Below are 10,507 nucleotides of genomic sequence, written 5' to 3'. Positions count from 1 at the left end.
TCTTCCTGATAGTGATGAATTCAGGAAAGTGTTTGTGAGGGCTGAATGTGTTGTGTTCTCACCTGCTGTGATCAATCAAGCACTTGGAAGGAGTACTATTGAGTTTGCTGATGAAGAAGTGTCTATGGATGATGTTGCCAAGGAACTTACTGCTGGTTATGTGAAGAAGTGGCCCAGCAAGAAGTGTTGTCCACTGGAAATCTTACTGTGAAGTATGCAATCCTTAACAGGATTGGTGCTGTGAATTGGGATCCTACCCAACATACCTCTGGTGTTTCTGCAACTCTTGCCAAATTGATCTATAGGATTGGCAAGTCTATTGCTTTTGATTTTGGAACGTTTGTGTTTGAGCAGACATTGAAGCATGCTGACACTTGTGCTGTGAAGCTGCCTGTTTCATTTCCATCACTTCTTACTGAGATCATTCTCAAGCAACATCCTCAGATTCTTAGGGCTGATGAAGTGGTTATGTCTCGTGGAGTTCCAATCACTTTGGATCAACGTTTGTTTATGGAGCCACATGTACTAGACATTTCCATGCCAACCAGCAGAACATCTGCTCCTTCTGTGACTGAATCTGGCACTAAGGCCATAATTGCTGAATTACTGGAAGTCTCCAAGGCTTTGCAGGAGACAATCAGGGTGAGCACTGCCAGGAAGCTCAAAGTTGATGCTTTGCTACTCAAGCTACAAGAAGAAGAACGTCATGGTGGTGAGCAAAGTGCTGCTGCTACAGCTGCTCAGAATGAGAGCAATGAAGAGGAGGAAGGATCTGAAGAGAATGCAAAGGAAAGTACAGTTTGCTATGTTCTTTTGCTATTTTATTTTGTTTTTGGATGTCTTCGTGCACCTTTTGCAAATTTGTGCTAAAAAGGGGGAGTAGTTTGAAGAATTTTGTTTGAAGATTCTATCTGCTCTATTGTCTGTAGTATTTTGTGCTACTGCTATGAAGACCTATGATCCTACTGTGAAATTGCTTCTGTGCAGCCTATGTGTGTTTTGCTAGTGTTAGCTTTGGTCTGTTTAATTTGAAGACAAGTTCAAGACAATGGCTATGTTTGTTTCAAGTGGCATTTTCTGGTGTTGAGTGGATAGCTTATGTGCTGCTAGCTTCTGATAGTAGTATTTCTGATACGTTGATGTTCAAGCTGATCTATTTTGGTGTCATCATATGCTAAGGCCTGATTGTACTTCTGGTTGTGTGTTTGTGCTGCTAAGTGTTTTATTCCAACTATGCCTTTTGAAGTATGGTAGTAGTTGGTTGTGTAGATGCATCAGTTGAGGGAGAGCTCTGACTAAGGGGGAGAATTGATTCTCTAATTCTCTATTTTTTTTATCCTCTTTGAGTTATGTGTTGTTTTAGACAAAATTTGACAAAGGGGGAGATTGTTGGTACATGTTGCCTTGCATTTTGTCAAAACAACTGATTGTCGAAGCAGATGCCGTGGCATCTGACCTCGTGAAGCTAGGGCATCAGTCCTTAGCTAGAGTTTCTGTTGTGGGCCCTCTGAAGATTTACTGCAGATATGTTTTTGAGTTACTTGAGGAGCAAGTAGCTTTTCCATAAGGGTCTTAATTATGGGTTGTTATTTGTTGAAACAATCTTTGTTAAAAGATTGGTTTCTATCTTTACTTGTGCAATAAGTAAACCGAATCTATCAAGATTGCGTTTTGATTTGTTGTTGCTGCAATCTGTTACTTCAGCCCATGCTAACCCTAGAGCCCATGCTACCGCTGCTGAAGTCTATAAAAGGATGAAGACCTAAAACATGAAGTCTATGTTTAAAGTGTTGTCTTGATTTGACTGATTATAATCATTGTGAATTGACTGCTTACCTATTGTGAACGCAAAGTGTCCACGATTATTGGCAAGTAGGTTTTCGAGAAGATGTCAGAACTGCAGCTATTGAAGGATCGAGACTTTGCGTTGTGGAAAATTTATCCTTATGGGGTGAGAGATCTTTAAAAAAATTGCTAAGTTTTGGAAAAGGAAGAAAATACTTAAAGATATGAGATTAAACATTCATAATGAAACTAGTCCAAGTGATAACACTTTTATAATCTAAAGAGATCCTCTTTGAGAAAGGAAATAGAGAGTTGGAAAGAGTTTCAATAGGGGAAAGATCGATGATCCAAGAGTTGAGAACAGAAAGTGAACTAGAGATTCGGTCATCAAGGGGATGAACCTTCGTGGTGTGAGAAGCCACTAAGGTGTGGGAGGCACTCCTTGATATAAAGCAAGTTGTTCAGGGAGCCGACATTACCTACGATACTTTAGAGGCAATAACCGTTAGCTTGAAATATGTATCCTTGAGGGGACATTCCATTGTTTGGCTAACCATGATGCACTTCATGCATGCATATTTTGTGGGGTTGAGGCAGTTGTAAGATCGGGCCTCATGAAGGTTGAGACAGTCACAGGATCGGGCCTTCAATGGAAGTGTACCAAGGGGGTACTGCCCTTAGGCGTCGCAAGTCTTCATGGTCTACTAGTGTGTTGGGTCGACTTGCGATGCTTAGGTTCTAAGTGACATCCAAGGTTGTATGGTCGACACCAGGCCTGTGTTAGATCGACTAGGAGGTGCCTACTTACCAAGTGGCATTCCCTAGTGGCGTTGATTGTCTCGTCTACCTTACGAGGTTGGCGTTATATTTGGATCATTTTTGAACATTCACTACACTAGCATAAATATGAAACTGACTTTGATGTATTGATATGTTGTTATGTGATCGTGTAGAGTGATAACATATCTTGAATGAATATTGTGATATGAATAAATGTGATGTGTTGCCTAAGATTAGAGATATTGTCTATTATTGTCTATGGAATATTTATTGTTGTGTCAATATATACTATTGTCGGGAAGTTGATACTTGCACACCTTGTTTGTATGCTTGTGTTTGGGCAGACAACAATCTACCAGAAGATGGAGGACCTCCAGTTGGTATTCGCCACTCAAGGCGAACCTGCTATGAGCTCATCGATAGAGACGACCCACCCCGACGCCTGGATGGTAGATCACAACATCAGGCGGGTGACTTTCTTAAGATGGGTGGTTGAGGATACATATGTTGTGCACGAATATTTGCTGGAGAGCGTGCTTTGCCAGAAGAAGGTGAGCACCAACCTTCCACCTTTGTAGGGAGCTGGAGGAGTTGTACTTGCCGCTGCCTAAACTACCACCATCGAAAGTGATCTGTCATAGGCGTCTTCTTCATTTGTCGTCGCACCTCAGATGCAGATTGCCATTGCGCTAGGATCCGGTTCCACTATCGCCCCATCCACACTAAGTTATTCGTAATGAAAAGAGAGCCGCTATCACCACCACCATCCCTGTTCTACACCCCTTCTTCGCCTCTTCACCATCGCATCGAGCATCCGGTCGCCTTGAGGAAAAGATAGTTAGCGTAGCTGTCACAAATTTGGAGGAGAGAGAGACTAGAATGGACGAGTAGGTTGACAGGATAGAGCTCATGAACCTAGAGGCGGAGGTGATCACAATAAAGGATAAGAACGACGAATAAGACTTCCGGAGCGATGAAAAGATGTTGTTATAAAGGTTAGGTAGCGTATACATTGGAGGGCAGTGCCTAGTTGTGGTAAGGCGTTAGCGCTCACCGGCACGTGTCAGTATTCTGGGGCATGGTGGGTCCCCGACATATTGATTTTTGTGTGGTTCTCATGCGAGGGATTCACAGGGAGTAATGAGACGTAGGAGTCTAGGCTGGATGCCACTATAGGCTGACTATTCCTTTTGAGCATTACAATATAGTTATGTACTATGCTGCTGGCGACTTGACTACTGTAGCCTCCAAGCTTGTGTATATATGTGGAAGGTTTAGTATGTATGTGTGGTCTTATTATGCATAGAATGTTTGGAAATCACTTTTCCAAAAGAAAAAAAATTGCGTTTATGAACTACTTATGAAAACTGCTGCATATTTATTTAGAAAAAGGGGACTATTGTGACCCTAAAAAGTTGGGGCGTTAATCCTACCCTTTACCAACATTTATAAATTTGTGGAAGGGTCATCCGGTCATGGGATGTTGAGCTTAATGGATGCATATTTAGGGTACAACTAGATTCGGATGCACTTGGAGGATGAAGACAAAACTCCATTTTACGGAGAGAAGGTGAATTACTTCAAAACTATGCCTTCTGGTCTACAGAATGCAAGCGTGATCTACCAAAGGTTGATGGATATGTGTTTCTTAAACTAGATGGGAGAAAGCATGGAAGTATCTCTGCAGATGATATAATGGTAAAATCTATAGAAATGAGGAACCACTAACGAGATTTGGAGGCGCTTGGAAAGTTGAGGAGGAAAAATACGGGGTTGAACCCAGACTCAAGACATTCTTAGTTTGTGTTTTCCTCCAAGAAGCAAACTTCAAATTGGGTATTGGTTCATGTTGAGTATTTTGTGTAGATATTGGCTGCATTTTGTCTAAGGTACTTGTGTTCGTTTGATATTTCTCTTGGGGTGACAAACAACACTGATTTGTCTGATGTGCAACAGAATGTTCTAGAACATTGTGATTCGGGTTCCTGTGTGATTGTGATTCGGGTTCCTGTGTGATCTTTGCGTGTTTTACATGGAGCATTAATTGTGAAGATATGAAGTGATTATACACGTTTTATAAGATGTGCATATCTTCTGGGATTTGGAGAAATAATCTATTTGGAGAAATAAGGTTAATTCGTGTGGACCAAGTAATTGTGATGATTTGGTTCTAATGTGATATATTTGAAGAAGATCTTTTGAAGATTTGCTTCAATTTTACTACATGGACTTTGTGGTGCTCAGCCCATTGAAGACGCGGTATGAAGAGCATCTATTTAAGTTGATCAAGAAACCCTTGCTGGGTGTGTGGAATATTAGTTGTGTTGCTTACACTATTAGAGTTTTCTTTGTGAGTCCATTGTGTGAGTATTGTAATCAACTCAAGTGCTTCCATTGATTATAAAAGCACTGAGTTGTTGTGTTTCATTGAGTTTAAATCTCTACATCCATATTGTACTTTGTGATTCAATCACTAGGGCAGTGATTGTTGAGAGAAAGTGAGAGGGGCTCTCATACTTAGGGGGAGTACTAAGTAGAAATATACTGGGTAGCGTTTACGTTGTAAGGCTTTGAACAAGGAGTGTTCTTGTAAGACCGGGTGTTCCGAAACTACTAATAGTAGATTTCCTTTCTTGGGTGAAAACCCTCCAGACGTAGGTGACGTTGCACCGAACTGGGTTACCAATTCCTTGTGTTATTTTACTTTGTTGTTTTAAGTTTCTTAAGCACCATGTTTAACTTTGTGTTTTAATGTATGCATGTTCTACACAATGTCCTAAACATTGTGTAACACATCTGTCCAAGACAAACGAGAATTCCAGTTCACTTTGACGAAGAGGGCTAGAGGAGACGAGAGGCAATGGAGGAGAAACAGAGCAAGTGACACATATTTTGCGAGCGAAGAACAAATTCAACTTGTTTCTTCCAAAGAAGAAAATTGGTAGAGAGACATGAGTCGTCATCATCTAGATCACGGTAGCATGAGAGAGGGTTGGTCATGGTATTTTCTCGGTGGCCATGAGAAAAGAGGGGTGGCGACTTGAAAGATGACTACTAGAGATTTTATTACTTGGGTTTCTACTTTCTATAACCTGTCTGATACCATATAAGGGTGCCCACTAGGGTGGGCAACCTTAAAATTGGTCCACCGATGCACCATCTTTATATGTCGTTGGATCAGAGAATCTTGGAATATTCTTTTATTAGATGGTTAGGATTTAATGATGATAAAAAGGATAAAAATGTAAATTTATAACTCTCTTCATCTTCTCCAATCCACTGTTCTTAATCTTCTCCAACCTACCATCTTCTACTTGACCAGCGTCGGCCATGTCACCGCCACCACCCCTTGACCTCACAGCTCCGGCGAGTTCCAGAACCTCTCCCCCACCTCCTCCTCCCCCACTCCCACACCACCACCACCACCAAAAAATCCCAAACTAGAAACTAAAAAATCCCCAATGCCAAATACCCAGGAAAAACCCATAATCCAAGACAAATTAAACCGAAAACCCAACCAACCAAAAACCCCATGAAGTCAGCCCACAATCACATTCCAGAAGGTTCCTTCCCCATCGAAGAACAATGACGACGTCGTTTACTTGAGCGGCCAGCGCATACTCGTCGCTCAGCCCCTAACTGTGGTCAGCACCTTAACCAGCACCGTAGCGCTCGCGTCCATGCCACGCCGCCGGTGAAAGTGAAGGAGGAGCTGCTCGAAGAAGAAGCGCCGTCGAAGCCTGAAGCGGTTTCCGAGGCGGCGCAAAAACGGTCGATGCTCTCGTTTGACGATTTTCTGAAGGCGACGAACACGAAATCAATTGAAGGAGAATCGCCGATTCAAACGGCGCAGGAAGTTGTTAAGGAAGGCAAGGTTTCTTCAGCGGTTGAAGAACCACTGACTTAGGAAGCATTGGAAGAAGTCGTTGATATGGACACCGTTTCTGTGGCCGTGAACTACTAATGCACGTTGGGCATTTGAAGATTTAATTTCTTTTGATTTTTAAGTTATAGAATTAGCCGTGGGTGAATGTTAGATTTAGATCTGTGGGGAGGGTAGAGATTGGTTGATGATGGCCAAGGGAGATAAACCAGAGCAGAGAGGATTCAATTCATTTTGAGATTTTTTTCATAAATTTTTATCTATTGTAAATTACCAATATGACCCTTAGTCCACCGGTGAACCAATAATAAAAGTGTCCACTCTAGTGGGCACCCCATATAAGATGGTATTATTCTCACCACAAACGTGAGTGATGATTTCATACTTTATTTATAGAAAAATAATTTACAATAGAATTGACATAAATAAGTACAGAATGATTATTCCTAAAGAGAATAATGAGTACTAACAAGAATCTAATCTAATAAGGAAAAAATAATTATTCCTTGTTGAGAAAATAGTAAAAGGGAGAGGGGAGAAGAGAGAATGAGAGAGTGAGACAAGGAATATTGTGTGGAATGAGGTGTGTGATGCTTGGTGCATCATCCTCTTATTTATAGCATTAGGGAGACAAAAACATATGGGCTTGGCCCATTGGCCCATGTGGTCATCTATTCACAACACTCCCCCTAGATGACCATCCATTAAGAATGTGCCTCATTAAAACCTTACTAGGAAAAACCCTGTGGGATAAAAACCTAGTGAAGGAAAAAGAGTACAACATTCTATAGTTCGTCTTGATACATTGCCTCATTAAAAACCCTACCAAGAAAAACCCAAAGTCGGAAAAAACATGGTTAAGGAAAAAAGAGTACAATGCATATTAATTGAGATCATTTAGCCGACGAACTCCGATATTTCGCACAAGCTTTTCAAATGTCGTTGTTGGAAGAGCCTTCGTGAATAAGTCTGTCAAATTATCACTTGAACGAATTTGCTGGATGTCTATGTCACCATTCTTTTGTAGATCATGAGTGAAGAAGAGTTTCGGTGATATGTGCTTTGTTCAATCTCCCTTGATGTATCCTTCCTTTGTTTGAGCAATGCATGCAGTGTTATCTTCATATATGGTTGTTGGCTGCATCTTTCCAGAGGACAAACCACAAGTATCAAGTATGCATTGAATAACAGATCTCAGCCAAACGCATTCTCGACTTGCCTCGTGTAATGCTAATATTTCTGCATGGTTAGCTGAGGTGGCGGTTATAGTTTGTTTCGTAGATCTCCATGAAATACTTGTTCCGCCACAATTAAACAAATAACCTGTTTGAGATCTCCCATTATGTGGGTCTGACAAATATCCAGCATCTGCATAACCAATCAGATCAAGTTTGGACATATAAGGAAAAAATAAACTCATATTCATTGTGCCTTTAAGATAACGAAAGACTTGTTTTATTCCATTCCAATGTCTTCGTGTAGGCGAAGAACTATATCTTGATAATAAGTTAACGGAAAATGATATATCAGGTCGAGTATGACTAGCAAGATGTATTAATGCTCTGATCGCACTCAGGTATGGTACTACAGGACCAAGTAATTCTTCATCATTTTCTCGAGGCCTGAAAGGATCTTTATTCACATCTAATGACCTTACAACCATTGGAGTACACAATGGATGTGATTTGTCCATGTTGAATCTTTTTAGTACCTTTGCGACATAAGTCTCTTGGTACATAAATACCCCATCATTTAGATACTCAATTTGTAGGCCTAGACAAAATTTAGTTCTTCCCAAATCTTTCATCTCAAATTCTTTCTTTAGGCAATCTACAGCTTTTGGAAGCTCTTCTGGAGTTCCAATAATGTTCAAGTCATCGACATAAACAGCTATTATGGCGAACTCATGCCCGGACCTTTTCATGAATATGCAAGGGCAAATTTGATCATTTTTATATCCTTCTTTCAGCAAATACTTGCTAAGGCGATTATACCACATACGCCCAGATTACTTTAGACCATAGATTGATTTATTCAATTTAATCGAATAATAACCCCGACTGTTAGAAATGTGTGCTTCAGGCAACTTGAATCCTTCAGGGAGTTTCATATAGATGTCGGTATCAAGTGATCCGTACAAATAAGCTGTAACAACATCCATTAAGCGCAAATCAAGCTTTTCACGTATTGCCAAACTAATTAAGTATCGAAAAGTAGTTGCATCCATCACAGAAGAGTATGTTTCTTCAAAATCAATCTCAGGCCTTTGTGAGAAACCTTGGGCAACAAGCCTTGCCTTATATCGGACAATATCACTATTTTCATTTCTTTTCCGTACAAAAACCCATTTATATCCAACTGGGTTTACACCCTCAGATGTACAGGCTACAAGCCCAAAAACTTTACGCTTCTCAAGCGATTTTAACTCAGCCTCGATTGCGTCTTTCCATTGTTGCCAATCATTTCTTTGTTTGCATTCATTAACAGATTTTGGCTCATGATCCTCATTATCGTTTAACACATCTAATGATGTGCTATGTGCAAAAATGTCATCAATGTTGACTTTGCTTCGGTTCCATCTTACTTTAGTCACGACATAATTGATTGAAATCTCATCATTTTCAATAATTTCAGGTACTTGAGTTTCTTCTAAAAATGTACTTTTAATTATGTCTTGCTGCTCTTCCGGAGCTATCATATCCCTATTTATGTCATCTTGGTTCTTATCTCCTTTTCTTTTTCGAGGATTTTTATCTTTGGAACCTGCAGGTCTGCCACGCTTCAGGCGTGCGACAGATTTATTTGCAACACTAGATTGTCCAACAGGGACATCAATCTTTAATGGAGCATTAGCTGCTGGTACATATGACTTAGTCACGCTTTTTGGATCAGCAAATGCGTCTGGCAATTGGTTAGCCAAATTTTGCAAATGAATTATCTTTTGAACTTCTAGTTCACATTGTTTCGTTCGAGGATGAAAATGAGATAGTGATAATTCATTCCAGCTAATTTCTTTTCCCAACTGCTTATTCTCTCCCCCTAATATAGGGAACTCTGATTCGTCAAAATGACAATCAGCAAATCGAGCAGTAAATAGATCTCCCGTTAAGGGTTCAATATATTTTATAATAGAAGAAGATTCATACCCAACATATATCCATAATCTTCTTTGAGGGCCAATCTTTGTGCGTTGTGGTGGAGAAATTAGGACATATACCGCACATCCATAAGTTCTTAGATGGGAAATATTAGGCTCTTGACCATGAACCATTTGCATTGGAGAGTGTTTATGATAGCTCGTTGGTCTGATGCGAATTAATGTCGCAGCATGTAATATTGCATGTCCCCAAGAAGAGGTTGTAAGTTTTGACCTCATAATTAATGGCCTTGCGATTAATTGTAAACGTTTAATAAACGATTCTGCAAGTCCATTTTGTGTATGAACATGTGCTACGGGATGTTCAACATCAATTCCAATTGACATGCAGTAGTCATTAAAAGTTTGAGATGTGAATTCACCAGCATTATCAAGGCGTATTTTCTTGATTGGATAAACAGGAAAATGTGCTCGCAATCTAATCAATTGGGCAAGTAATCTAGCAAATGCCAAGTTGCGAGATGATAATAAAGATACATGTGACTATCTTGTTGACGCGTCAACTAAAACCATAAAATATCTGAATGGTCCACATGGTGGGTGTATTGGCCCACAAATATCGCCTTGTATCCGTTCTAAAAATAGAAGTGATTCACTCCCAACTTTTGTTGGTGATGGTCGAATAATCAATTTCCCTTGGGAACAAGCAGAACATGTGAATTCATTGGTTTGAAGAATCTTCTGCTCTTCAATGGATGTCCACATGAATTTTCAATTATTTTTCTCATCATAATGGAACCGGGATGGCCTAACCGGTCATGCCAAATAGAAAAGTTTGTAAACTTCTGGTTTACAGTAGCATTTGTTTCAACTATACTAATTTATGTATAGTATAAACCAGAGGAGAATGCAGGTAATTTTCCAAGTGTGCATTTTCTCCCATATATCACTCTTGTGATACA

The sequence above is a fragment of the Lotus japonicus genome, chromosome 6 (assembly GCF_012489685.1).
Source record: "Lotus japonicus ecotype B-129 chromosome 6, LjGifu_v1.2".
Lineage (NCBI taxonomy): Eukaryota > Viridiplantae > Streptophyta > Magnoliopsida > Fabales > Fabaceae > Lotus > Lotus japonicus.
The sequence above is the reverse complement of the archived record's forward strand: the minus strand, read 5'-3'. Positions refer to the sequence as shown.